Source organism: Phalangium opilio, unplaced genomic scaffold, assembly GCF_054372755.1.
Source record: "Phalangium opilio isolate 3A_F unplaced genomic scaffold, DU_Popi_V2 ptg000056l_1, whole genome shotgun sequence".
Taxonomy (NCBI): domain Eukaryota; kingdom Metazoa; phylum Arthropoda; class Arachnida; order Opiliones; family Phalangiidae; genus Phalangium; species Phalangium opilio.
Genome location: NW_028324175.1, coordinates 5,436,670 through 5,451,795, shown reverse-complemented (window position 1 = coordinate 5,451,795; position 15,126 = coordinate 5,436,670).

The following is a 15,126-nucleotide window of genomic DNA, read 5'->3' as shown; positions in this document are numbered from 1 at the left end:
ACACTTACAACTAAAGTCCGACTCTAATCCAACTTCAGTTACTAGCTCCGCTTTGAAGTCGGACATGAGAACAAACAAATAGAGCTGACTGTTATGTTACATTTTAAGTCGGTTGGTGTAAGGAAGGATTAGGTCGGCTGCTCAACTCCTTACCAACTAGCATGGGTTTTTATCTAATTAACAACAAGGGTCGAGAGGTCGGCGTATCCGACTACCTTCCGATCAATACTTAACATTTCAAATTTCGTTATAATGAAGCTTCTTCCGCGTTTGAGTCTGTTCGAGGTAGATTCGTCGGTTTATGGTCTAGTTGGCACTTACAACGGAAATCCGACTCTTATCCAACTTCAGTTGCTAACTCCGCTTTGCAGTCGGCCTTGAGAACAATAGAATAGAGTAGGCTGATAGTTACATTTTAAGTCGGTTAATGTAATGAAGGATTATGTTGGCTGCTCGACTCCTTACCAACTAAAATGCGTTTTTATCAAAGTAACTTAAGAGAGGTAGGCATATCAAGTTTGGCGCTGATTGAACCAATGACATAGGAATTATAACACCCTAGCTTCAGACCCCCAATTGCGCGACTGAAATTATCGCGAAGTGAATATACGCTCGAGACAATGTCTTTTAAGCTTATTTCTTCATTTCCAAAGGAAAAAAGTCGCGCTCTTTCTAATCACGTGTCAAAATGCTCGGAAATACGTCACCTATATAAAATTTCAACATGGCCTTCAGCTTCAGCCTATTCAATTGGGGGGTCTAGAGGGTATTATCATTCCTATGTCATTGGATTAAACGGCTGAGTGCGACCAGAGAGAATTGAGTAGGGAGCATAAGCTATTGCCCTTGATATTGCTAAGCGAGATCATGATGTATCGTACTCTTAAAGCTAAGGGGTATTAGCTAGGTACACTCTTAAAACTCATGGGTTGAATGAGTTGGGCTATTTGAATTTTAACTACAATTTGGTTAAAAAATAACCAAGTAGCAGTTGGATAAATATTTCCCTGTAGTTTGGGATGGGGTTATTTCAAACGCAAAAAATTTGTGGTAATTGCAGTAACCCAAATTGGGTCATTTGCAATTTTAGGCAAACCAAGCATACAAATACGCGGTATTGTACACTTGATGGATGTTTAGAAAACTTTGCAATACCAGTTATTTAAGCAATATAGTATAAACAACCATTTGAAATAATAATATAAAAAAGATTCTTGGAATATCAAAATGAAACAGCTTTATAGCTACAAAACTACTAAAGGAATCGTAATTTTTAAAAATATTTCAATATATTCATTTTATATTATGAAGACAAGGCAAACTGCTAACAAGGTGCACTAGTGTATCAACGGTTTAAGATTATCTTAAATATAAAGATAAATATAATTAATATTTTATATTTTCTTCGATAGCTATTAAGCTTATTGCGCGTTACATCGTTTCAAAAATAACTTTTGAACATTCTTGAGAGACTAGACTAATATTGACGTTTTAAATGAAGCATACGCCTATTTTTGTCTTACTCAAATTGGTACATAATATCTCGAATCTTAGTAATGGATAAGAGTAGAGCAATTGCGTGAACCTTTGGGGAAAACTGCACCATTGGGGGCTAGACGTTTCTTGTAACCCTAGCCGATCGCCGCGTAGATCTTAACCTTAACTATGATGAAGGAATAGAAGCCAGAAAGTACACACTGGTGTCCATGTGGGATGGACAAAAGACCAGATGATGGTGGTATTTAGAAGCCAGTAAGTGTAGACTGGTGTTCATGTGGGAGGGACTAAATAATAGATGATGATGGTGTTGTTTAGAAGTCAGTAAGTAGAGACTGGTGTCCATGCGGGATGGACAAAAGACCAGATGAAAGTGGTGTTTAGAAGACAGTAACTACAAGCCTTAAATCTGACCATAAACAAGCCAAAAGCCCACCATTAACAATCCATAGGGCCGACCATAAACAAACCATAAAGCCGACCATAAACACTCCATAAACAAGCCGTAAAGCCAACCAGAAACAATCCATAAAGCCGACCATAAACAATCCATAAAGACGACCATAAACAAGTCGTAAAGCCGAACATAAACAAGTCGTAAAGCCTACCATAATCAAGTCGCAAAACCGACCCTAAACAAGCCATAAAGCCGTCCATAAACAAGCCGTAAAGCCGACCATAAAAAAGCCATAAAGCCGACCACAAACAAACATAAATCCGACAAATAACAGTCGATAAAGCCGACCGCAATTAGATTAATAATCCGACCATAACCAGATAACAAAGCCGACTTCTTGTTTGATAATGTAAGAGCTGGACACGCTTACTTTTTAGAGTCGGTTAAAGTGCTGGCAAAATTTCTATGGCCGGAAGTCGGGCCGACGCTTAAACGGATAGGACATTTCGACGGTCGAAATGAAAGTTTACCGACGCTTTTACGTCAGTGTTGGTTGGACCTCGAACCGACTCCGTTGGCCCAACGTCGATTGTGCTACTGGGGAATTGTTTGATTATGTAACAGCTAGCCACGCTTACTTTTTAGAGTCGGTTAAAGTGCTGGCAAAATTTCTATCCCGACCTCATTTTGGAAATCCCGAAAATTTTCCGTGCACGTTTGAAAAGGTTGGAAAACCGCCGGACCGACCCATTTTCGGGTAGGACATTTCGACTGTCAAAAGGAAAGTCTACCGACCATTTTGCGGCAGTATAGGGCAGTGTCGGTTGAATCTCGAGCCGACTCCGTTGGCCCAACGTCGATTTTGCTACTGGGGTAGAGGCTTAATGAGAGCTGTTGTATATATAGAAATAGATCATATGAGATTGTCTAGATGGCGTAACTGGATATTAGTTATAACTTATACCGCTAGGTGGCTAGGGGCTTCCTAAGCAAGAAAGGACGGAACGGGCACTTAGTTTGTGACTACCTCACTGAGAGGTTAGATTTTAATTATGTAATAAAACTCTTTTAAATTAAACTAAGTCTATTTATTGTATCCACCACAACATGGTGATAGAGGTGGGATGTTATTAATAACGTGAAAGTAACTTCAAAAAATTCTACGATCCTACGCTCATCATGGCGTCCTTCAAAGTCCCACCTGAGTTTGAACCCGGCTCTGATCCAGCTACATCATGGGCTGAATATAAGGAGAGTTTTCTTATTTACGTCGCTGCAACTAAACTACACGCTGAAACTATATAGCAACACAACGAGCGACTTTTCTGCATATTGTGGGCCATCCTGGACGTCGGCTATACAATACTCTACCAATTAACGAACAAGACGACGCTCGCACATTAGCGGTAATTATCAAAGCTTTTGACGATTATTACCAACCTTATAAGAACCTGACATATCTCCGTTACAACTTTCTACAAACTAAACAAGTTCCCAATCAATCTATCGATCAATTCGTCACTGATTTAAGGACCAAGGCCCAAGGCTGCCAATTTTTAACTTTAACGGATTCATTAATAGCTACGCAAATAGTATGTGGCATTAGAAACGAGAAGCTTCGCAAAGATTTATTAGCTACCCCTAATCTCACTTTGGATACTGCCGTGAAATTATGTCAAGCCGAGGAAATAGCAACACGCCATGCACAAGTCATGAGTCAAAACGGTGGCCATAATGGTCCAGAAACAGCTGATGCCAACATTATGCAATCACCCATGATCAACTATTGCTCTGTGATTTACCGCTTGTATTTAAAATTGACACGGGCTCGCAAGTGAATATTATATCTCAGAAGATCTATGATTCATTACCTCATGCTACCCGTCCACTTTTGCGACAGCCTATTTATAAAATAACGGCCTATTCCGGACATCAAGTACCCATTCTTGGTATGATGGATGCCAGTTGTTCTTCGTCTATAGCTCTCGGTCAATTTACATTCTACGTAACTACTCAAGATCGAACTCCTATCCTTGGTGCGGCAGCTGCTCAACAACTTGGCATAATTGAACATCATCAGTTCCCTCCACCTCAAACCCAAGTGAAATCTGTCTCAACACTTACGCCAACCCCACATACCGCGGTCCAGCATACCGTAGAAGAAATAGCCCAGCAATATCATACACTTTTTGACAAAGTGGGCAAACTACCGGGAATACACGACATTAAATTAAAACCTTATCCGACTCCATCGATTAGCGCCGCTCACAAGATACCTCACGCCTTACGCGAACCTGTGCGTCAAGAGCTCGATCGAATGTTGAAACTAGCTATTATCACTCCGGTATCGGGACCTTCTGAATGGGTTCATCCCATGGTGGTGACCCCAAAGCCGAGACAAGCCCATGAACCCATTGCTGTGCGTATATGTATGGATCCAAGAAAATTAAATTCTTCAATTAAACGAGAGCCGTTCCCTTTACCTACGACGCAGGAGATCTTCGCCTCATTATCCGGGAAGACCGTGTTTACCGTACTAGACGTTCAAAGTGCCTTTTGGCATATTCAACTATCGGAAGCTAGCTCTCATTTATGCACTTTTGCTACTCCTTATGGGCGTTTCCGATATTTACGTTACCCCAATGGATTGGTCACGGGCTCCGAGGTTTGTCAACGAACTTTACGAACTATATTTCCAATCGAAGAATTTCCACAAGTACAAATTTCGACTGACGATTTTCTAATATCCGACGTAGATCTCCCTACTCATAAAATATCGTTAATTAAGGTATTTCAACGAGCCCTTGAAAACAACCTATGTTTTGGTACGAGAAAAATGTCACTGGCAGTCAATCGGGCAACCTACTTGGGCCATATTGTTACCTCTGATGGTGTTGAAGTCGATCCCGCAAAAGTGGAAGCTATTTGTTCTCTACCACCTCCGAAGGATAAAAAAGCTCTTCAGAGCTTCCTGGGAATGATAAATTATATCACAAGATTTCTACCAGGAGTCAATGATGATACCGTTCCCCTTCGCCTCTTGCTTAAGAAAGATGTCATATATCAATGGGAAGAGGAACATCAGCAACATTTCGACTCTCTTAAACGACTCGCTTCATCAGCTCCAGTCCTTGCCTATTTTGACTCATCTAAACCAATAACATTATCCGTTGACGCTAGCCTAACGGGACTGGGTGCAGTCTTATTCATAGATGGGCACTATCATATCATTTGATAGTTTTACCACTTGATACGATAGAAAACTAAATCTTCCCCAATCAAAGTATCAATTTTGATAGTTATTTTCGAGAAAAATTTGAATTATAATGATTGATTGAGTTTGATAGCTTAGAAAGTGCACTCGAAGTTGATATGATTCATTGATTCGTTGAAATCTTCTAGAGAAAAATATCGATTCTCAACGTGATCTAGCTACTAACCCCATCTTTTAGAAAGCATAAAAAATGATAGGCATTATTCCTTGAGAAATATATTGATTTTTTGAGTGATTTTATTTGGCGACATCTGTTTTCTGATTTCATTTTAAAAAAATTATGAGCTAATCTTTGATAGGCAATTTTGATAGTTATGAAAATTTCTGGACAGATAAGTCGTTTTTTGAATGATATCGAATTTTTTAATATATTTGATCGTTAGCAAGTGTAGGTTTATTCTATAAGAAGATTCTGTACTTGTTGGTCGTTATAACCCTCTCAAACAAATAAATAAACGATGGTTCAACAGTTCAAACTGTGAAGACGGAGCTTCTTGTATATAGAGGAGGAAGAACGATTCCACGAAATCATCCAAACGTAGAAGTAGATAAATTAAGGTGTAGATTTAATTGCAATTTTTGCTTTTAATTATTATTAGTTAACCGTTTATAGTAGATGGTTTAGATTAAATCAAGGGCGAATAATTTGAAAAAGTTTGGATAGTAGCTTTTGAACTATAGACAGTTAAAAGTCAAACTTGAGAAATGAGATTATGGAAATTATATGAATATTTGAAAATATAAGAAATTCTACAAAATCAGGAAATATCAGGAATCGATTAAACAGAGTAAAATTAGGTAGAGACCAAATCAGTTTGATCGAAAACAATCAAATTTAAAGTCCGGAAATTAAATAATCGATTAATTTAGTCGTTCCTAAAGATTTATATTTGATTTGATAGGCAAAAAATCTATCTAACAATGAGAGCCAATCTAACATATTGAAGGAAGATTTGATAGTTTCACCATCTATGATTTGTTGAGAGGGAAAAAATCTATCTAACAAATAATGCCCGTCTAAAATATAGCTAGAAGAATTGATAGTTTCGCCAAATATGATAGTTTTAGAGGAAAAATATCTATCTAACATGCAGTGTCAGTCTAAAATATAGTCAGAAGAGTTGATAGTTCCGCCATCTATGATAGTTTGAGAGGAAAAAAATCTATCTAAGAAGGAGTTCCATTCTAAAATATAGCCAGAAGATTTGATAGTTTCGCCATCTATGATAGTTTGATAGGAAAAAAATCTATCTAAGGAGGAGTGCCCAACTCTGGTCTTATTACAAGAAGGGAAACCAGTAGAATATGCTTCTACCACCTTAACTCCGACTCAATCTCGTTATTCGCAAATAGAAAAAGAATTACTAGCCATTGTATTTGCCTGTGAACATTTCAATTACTATGTAGCTTGCACTAAATTTACTGTACAAACTGATCACAACCCACTCTTGGCTATTCTCAAAAACCCATTCATCTCCTTACTCCTAGACTTCAGAGATTGACAATGCGTCTCTTCCGGTACCAGATGGAACTTGTATATGTACCCGGATCTCAGCTGTACATTGCTGACATGCTCTCTAGATCGCCACAACCTCATACATTAGTTAATACTGATTTCTTGGAGGGCCCTTCAGCAACAGTTTACGCCCTTTCGACACTGTTGCCCAAGCAACAAGACCACTTCCGAACTGCCACGGCGAACGATCCAGACTTGAAAGAAATTATGACTTTTATTCACACCTCCTGGCCTAAAACATCGAAACAACTCTCAACACAACTGAAGCATTATTGGCCTTTCCAAGACGAGTTGCATATTGACCAGGATTTAATCTACAAAGGTCACACCTTGGTGGTGCCACAAGAACTACGATCAGAAGTTATTCGAGAAGTCCACGGCGCTCACCAAGGAATTAACGCTTGCGTTGCGGTTGCTAAATTGAATTATTTTTGGCCGGGAATGCACACTGATATAACAACATATATACAAGCTTGCGATGTTTGCGGTACTAAAGGTGCAGCCAATCGCGCCATGCCTATGACACCGTACCCAATTCCGTCACTACCCTGGGAAATGGTTGCAACAGACTTATTTCATGTCAATTCCAGTACATATATCATACTCGCCGATTATTATTCTAAATTTGTGGAGGTCAAGGAATTAACTCAAAGCACTTCCAACCACGTTATAAACTTTCTAAATCAAGTATTCGCACGACATGGTGCACCCCAACGGCTTGTGTCCGATAACGGTCCACCTTATAATTCGGCTCAATTTAAACACTTTTTGGAGCAATGGGGAACCATTCACATAACTTCATCACCACACTATCCTCAATCAAATGGGTTTGTTGAGAGAATGGTTCAAACCATAAAAAATTCAATAATCAAGACAAAACCGGCCAACAAGGACTTGCAATATGTTATCCTGACTCATAATTCTACACCTCGCGGCTCATTACCATCTCCCGCTGAAATGCTCATGGGAAGGCGCCTACGTACATGCGTAACAACTAATTATAAATCACTACTACCTCGCTATTCTACAGCTAAAGAACGCAAAATATTGCAAGAAAGACAAGATGCCATGGTCGAACACGCTAATAAGGGATTCAAGGGAAATCTCCCTCCTCTACAACCCGGAACAAGAGTGAGATATTACGACAGCCATCGTAATTGGTTGCCAGCAACAATTATCTCTAGAGCGTCTGAACCACATTCTTATAATATTCGTACAGACCGTCACCAAATCTTTCGTCGTACCAGAACCCAATTAAAATTAAAAACGGAACCCTTATCTTCTCCTCTTACTACACTAACTTCATCAGGCCATACTCCTTCGTCCACATTGTCGGCAACGTTAATGCGAACAATAGCATCACTACCCACCACAACGCCATCGCTTCCTGCAATAAACACAATCAACTCACCAGCTTCGACATCGATTCCTGCTACGACTATAACCCACTCAAACGCTACTCCACCGCTTTCAACAACAACAACCTACTCAACAACTTCGATACCTCCCCCTGCGACGACTCTAAATCAAACACCAACTACAATAGCTCCAGTACAAACTCAACCTAGTGAAACAACACTGAGTACCTTACCATTATACCAACCTCCTGAACTGACTAAGACTCCATCTCAACAGTCTACTTTGCAAATGCATCATCGACCGCAACACTTAGCAGCACAAATGACACCACAAAGGACAACATCAGAACATCCTATCACAGTGACAGGACCACCATCTCATTCTCATCCGTTCCCCCCTACACGGTCCGGCCGCATACCCAAAATACCGATCCGTTTCCAAGATTAACTAATCTCCGGCGTACATTTAATGATAATAACAATGATTTATTAGTATTGTATGTATACAAGCAACTAGGAATGATATCGGATTAACTTGTAGATAAGATGTTGTATAACTTAACACTTTTTGGGAAAAAGAAAGATGTTGGATGTTGTATAACTTAAAACTCTTAGTATAACTTAAAATTCTTAAGGAAAAGAAAGATGTTGTATATATAGAAATAGATCATATGAGATTGTCTAGATGGCGTAACTGGATATTAGTTATAACTTATACCGCTAGGTGGCTAGGGGCTTCCTAAGCAAGAAAGGACGGAACGGGCACTTAGTTTGTGACTACCTCACTGAGAGGTTAGATTTTAATTATGTAATAAAACTCTTTTAAATTAAACTAAGTCTATTTATTGTATCCACCACAACAAGAGCTAGTTCAAGAACGACGCGAGAATTGACTACAATCGGTTTTGCAGTCCATCCTCCTATTTAGTCTGTACTAAGCCTTTGACAGCGCCTCACCAGGCGTCGCTTTACGAGAATCTATGACGTTTCACCTACGTCACTTCATGACAAGCTTTCATTAACGAGTGACACACTTATGGAACATATCTTATAAACTTATGCCAAGGCTTATTGGAAACATACCACCAAGAAAGAAAAATTAAACTTACGAAAGTAAAAAGAGATAAGATGTTAATAAGGAAGACTATACTGGGGAGGTTAGAAAATATCCCTTACGATCTAAGCGACAAGGGGACAAAGATAGCAATTCAGAGTGTGAAATAGATGTTGTGGAAACAACTCAAATCTTTCACGTGACCCAAAAATATCTACCGCCAAACTGAAAATTCTGTCGTAGTGTGAACGGTCTACCGCCGGACGCCGGCGTAAGTTAAAATTTCAACCGTTGGCTGTGTGATTTCCGCCGGGTTTTTTCGGTCGAGTGGGAATCTAGCTTTAATATATATATATACTCTAGATGAATTACGTCACTTCACGGATTCCGTGATCGCTTCTGGTATCGAAGCTGAATCCGAGGAATCTGAAAACAAAATTTACTTAACTGATCGCCATTTGCAAGGAATATTAGGCGACCTCATTTTGGGTATTGTTAAGGCATTGTTTTTAACGCGATAGACCATTAAAAATAGCTCTCTCTAAAACGCTACACTTATGTTTTCAGCTGGTACCGACGCAACTACAACTGCCATCACGTGGGTATTCGGAGCTTTAGCTGCCTTTCCTGAAATTCAGGAAAAAATTCGTGAAGAAATAGACGACAACATAGGTACAAACATTTTTGTAATTGCGTAGGATTCAATAGATGGGTCGCGGGGAATTATTCTCCTCTCCCGTCTTAACGGTCTTATGTTAGGATGAAACTTAAAGGCCAACTTCCAACGAAAAGTGTTCTAGCGAACTGAAAACCGAGCATCGAGACTAACAATGGAGTGACCGTGCCGATTTTCGAATCCCCGCTGGGCTAAAAGATAGAAGGGTTCTCTCTAACTAAAAGTCGTGCAATGTGGTTATAGAGAACTGAAGATGAACAACACAAATCCTTTTAATCTTTTTTCCTTCCGAATTTTGCTTTCTCGGAAAGACATTTTCTATTGTGTATCTTCAGTTCGCTAGAACCACATTGCATGGTTTTCAGTTAGCTAGAAGCCTTCCAACTTTTGCCCCAGCGGGGATTCGAAAATCGGCACGGTCGCTCCATTGTTAGCCTCGATGCTCGGTTGTCAGTTCGCTAGAACCCTTTTCGCTGGAAGTAGGCCTTTAAGGTTAAAGGTCACTCTTTACAAATGGCCATTAGGAAAGCTCCGAAAGCTTAAAATCACTCTTTGGGATGAAAAGATCAAAATAAAGAGAGGGTACAATAAGTACCAGGTGTGGATCGTGACGTTTAAAAAGACACCGAGGTTGACGATAGTGGAAAAAGAAAAGGAGATGGTCTTCTGGACAGAGAGAGAGATGGTGGAAAAACGATGCTGGTCGGTTAAGCGGTACGAGTGCGGTAAAAATGATAAAGTTGATCGGTGGTAAAGACTAATAGGTTCGGACTTGAGAAAAAAATGTCTCAAAGTTATAGATTTTAGGAGTTGTGCCACGGACATGTAACCGTGACAGTGAACCATATTTCGGTATGAACTCAAACGGCACCAAAACTAAAACAATGAATTTCTACAAGAGAAAGCTTCACCAACCATGGAACCGAACCGAAGGAAGACAATGACCAACACTCTACACCGATAAGTACCCTCTACCGTTTATGTTTACGTTATGGTTAAGATACATAAGGTCATTAAAAGACTAACTATAAAATGACCTCCAATCGTCCAAAGAGTGACTTAGTTTAATAATAATGTGATAAGTTAATGACAGATTCAATATTAAATTGATTAAAAGTTAAAACTATCAAAAGGATTAAAAGTTAATACTATCAAATTGATTAGAAGTTAAACCTATCGAATTGATTAAAGTTAAAATGATTAAGTCGCTACAAGTTAAAGCGCTTAGGTTGATAAAGATATGGTTTAAAAACAATCGATTGGGTTACATGGTTTAAAATTAAATAAAGTAATGATAGTTTTGCTCAGTTAAAATACCATAAATCAATTACGTTAAGGTTTAAAGTGTTTCCATTATTTTTACAGTTTTCTTCATCGTTTATTACCTCTCCGTGTGACGTAGTCCAGGAGAGGTTCTGTAACGGCCGTGTCTGTGTGTGTGTGTGTGTGTCTGTGTGTCTGTCTGTCTGTTGTTACACCCACGTGACCGCGTTCGCAGTTTGCGTATCGGAGCAAACGTGTTCGCCATTTCCGAACTGCTTTCACAGTCACGGAAATGGCTCCTCTACTCGAGTTCTCACACCACCATCTTCTGGTCTTTGTCCATCCCACACGGACACCAGTCTGTTCTTACTGGCTTCTAATCACCACCATCTTCTGTTCTTTGTCAATCCCAACATTGACACCCGTCTGCACTTACACTGGCTTCTAACACCACCATCCACTGGTCTTCCGTCTATTCCACATAGACACCAATCTGTATCATTGGCTTCTACTCTATTATCATCGTTTGGTTTTAGGATATACGCGGCGATCAGCTAGGGTTACGAGAAACGTCTAGCCTCCCTAAGGTGGGATCGCCACCAAAGGTTTTCGCAATTGCGCTTTTTCCTTACTATTATAATGGAAACGAATCGTATATATACCCCAAATTTGAAAAAAGCGGGCAAGAGGGGTACCCTTCACTTTAAACGTCAATATTAGAAAAGTTTGAGAAGATAATAGGTATAACTTTATTTTAAACGATTTAACTATTATTAATGTTAATTATTGAAGATTAAAATAATTAAAAATAATTATATTTATTTAAATATTAAAGATAAACCTCTCGTGCAAAGAAAGAGATTATCATTGCCTCCTATATCTACCAAGGCCCGTGCATGCGATATATTTCCTTCATTGCCTCCTATATCTATCAAGGCCCGTGCATTGTGATATATTTCATTCATTGCCTCCTATATCTATCAAGGCCCGAGCATTGTGATATATTTCATTCATTGCCTCCTATATCTATCAAGGCCCGTGCATTGCGATATATTTTTCAAAACAACAACAAAAATGGGAAACCCCAACTCAGAAACATAATAACGTTTTTATTGGATACTTAAGTTTATATAATCTTCTTGACACGGAGAGGTAATATTTTGGTTTTCCCAACTTGTTTTTGATATTAAATTTGAAGTGAACCTCAAACCGTCCCGTTATTTCAAAGCGCATTTTGCTGATAGTCTTTTAATACACTCCCCTAGACGACGTTTCTCGCTAGCCCCAATAGTGAAAGCTACGCGAAGGACTCGGGTTAGTGTATGGTATGTTTGTAGCGTAGGATTGTTTAGGCTGATGGGCAGTTATTTAAGGTTAGACCCGTCTAAGTTGATTAAGAAACAAAAATACGTTCCAGCCTTTGGCCAAAAGACGAACGCAATGGAAATGGTACAGAAAACTACCGGACGATTTATTGTTACAAGCGTGATTACGTATTGGCTGATTTCGGGTGTCAAACGAAAGAAACACGCGTACGCGTGTGAGGTACCAGTGTCCGAAGCTAATTATGTCCAAGAACACACACCGCCTAGAGAACTTTTCGGTTCGAAGGAGCATGCAGTTCAATCCGAAGAACGTAAACTTTCCGTGGATAGTGGAACTAGCCAAGCGGCCACATCTTCCGTTTGCGACGTAAAAGCGGAGATAGTAGATGACACGTGTTACTGCATTGAACACGATAAAGTTTCTTGGGGTGAAGCGTGGCGAAAATTTCAGCGAATTAACCCACATGCTCGTCTCGCTAAGGTCAATACTAAACAAATCTGGGAAGCGATGAAACGGCTATTACTGAGAAACAAGAAATTAAACTCGTGTGGTGAGCTTGACCAGGAATGTCCCTCCTTAGGGATGAACGATACGGCGGTCGAAGACTTTTGGATGTACATTGACGGTACAAGTATCACTGAACAGGAATTTGCAGTATTTTGGGGTAAAAACCGTGGTACAAATTATCAAAACGGAGGACGCGCCAAAAACTGCGGCGTCATTTTTGGAGACGAGTTTCATTACCGACCAGGAGAAGGACTATGCTTTAGGCCGGCGCTAGTAATATGCCAAGTTCCATTTGAAAAAGGTAAGAATAGGTACTTGATTGAACGGCTACGGGTTATACTTGAATGCCAACAGTTTAATGAAGATAATTTCAAATTGAAACTACGAATCCATTTGTAATATTAAAGAAGATAGCAGCGGCTGAATTTTCTTAACGTGCACTTCCCTGCCAAGTGGGCGACTAGTACCAGTTGTAGGACTCACCCAGTAATAGAATATCTGCAGTTCTGGGTCCTCTTCACATGTACGAAGAGGCCTAACGCTTAACAACTACTAGCTTCTTTAATATTATTATAGACGGATACATGGTTCCAATTTGAAATTAACATTATTTCGAAAAGAAAAGAAGAATATAGTCCGACTTTTTCATTTTACTTTTTAAATTGGCATATAGCCACGAATATTTTTTATGCTTTTAAAGGTTATTGCAAAACAGATCCCGCCACTCTTCTGCCGAAATCTGTATGCCACAAAGGTAAGATTCTCGGTGTCAAATGCTACTGGGTTGAATGCGACGTTGCAACTTGGCTAATGGCGGATCAAGAATGTGTACGACAAAACCCCCACGCGCAATTAGCCGTAGTCCATAACCGGGAAACACGAAATCATCTGATCGAGCTTGCCAAGGAAAGTGACGCTGAAACAATGTTCGTCAGATTAATATGATTCTCGAAGTCAGATAATTCGCGGGACGGATGGAAGAACATCGACAGGAATGGATTCCACGAAAGCCTTTGGGCCTCAAATGAACCTAATGCAGGTGGTACAGAAAACTGCGGGACCATTTCTCAAAATTACCAATTGGGTTACGGAATAGCGGATTTCGGCTGTCACAAGGAACATTCGTTCGCGTATCAGGTACAAGTATCCAAAGGTAATTACGTTCAACAGCACACACCGCCGGAAGAAATTTGCTAAAAGAGAAAGGCAAATGTTACTGGCTCGAAGGTGATAAAACGAGTTGGTTCAAAGCCGAAGGCAAATGCAACAGATTGAATCGAAACGCTCACTTTCTAGGAGATTAAAGACAAACTCCAGGTTCTAATTGGAGATACAAGGGGTACGTTCAGTAACGAAAATCTCAAGGAAATCGTTGTTTTATTGGGTTGATGGGCTCGAGACGTCACAGTGACGTAAAAGGTTGTTGAACGGTAAAGTGACATTTTGAAGTTAGTGCTGTTTTCGAAAATGGAGTTGGGGAAACGTCTTACCCTCAAAGTGCAAATGGCTCTTTTCAATTATTTACAGGCTCGCAAATAATGAAATTTTTTAAGAAAATTATGTCTATTTGAATGGTAGAAGTAGTTTTGTAAAGAAAACTAATACAATTACTGTGGGAATAGCATTATTGGAATTTAAATTTTAAATCCCGCGCCAACTTTTTGTCTGTCAAGTGTTCAACAATCAAGCGCTACGTCATGCTATCAAAAACACCATATCGATTAGATGGTTTTTTGATGAGCAAGCGCTGAGCATCATGAGGTCAAAACCGGAAACGCGACAAAGCGTACAGTAGGGAAAATCTGGCATCGTTTAGTACGCGCTGTCATCAAAGAGGGTTACTGAACGTACCCAAGGTACACCCATGTTTATATCTTATTGGCTCACTTAAACTACGTTTTAATGACTTTGCTGACGGGAAGTCGAAAAATACATAATTCCTTTTTACCTCTGTCGCTATGTCCCGCCTCTTCTTTCATACCCCTCCGTCCCGTGGAAGGGGGTCCGGGACTTTGATGCGCGCCCAGAATACTCTGTTCTCCATTCCTACTTCTAAAATTAAATCTATCCCTGTTTAGATTTAAAGTATCAACACATCATTTGGAAACTAAAAAAAATCAAGTGGTTTATAGCACCTTCTGCTACTCTATGTATCCACTTAAAAACCAAAGATATCATCGATATTTCGGATTGCGACGACTTCAACAAGCAAGCATCTCTCTCCTCGTCGAGTATCTAGCTATGTATCCTCTTGGCAG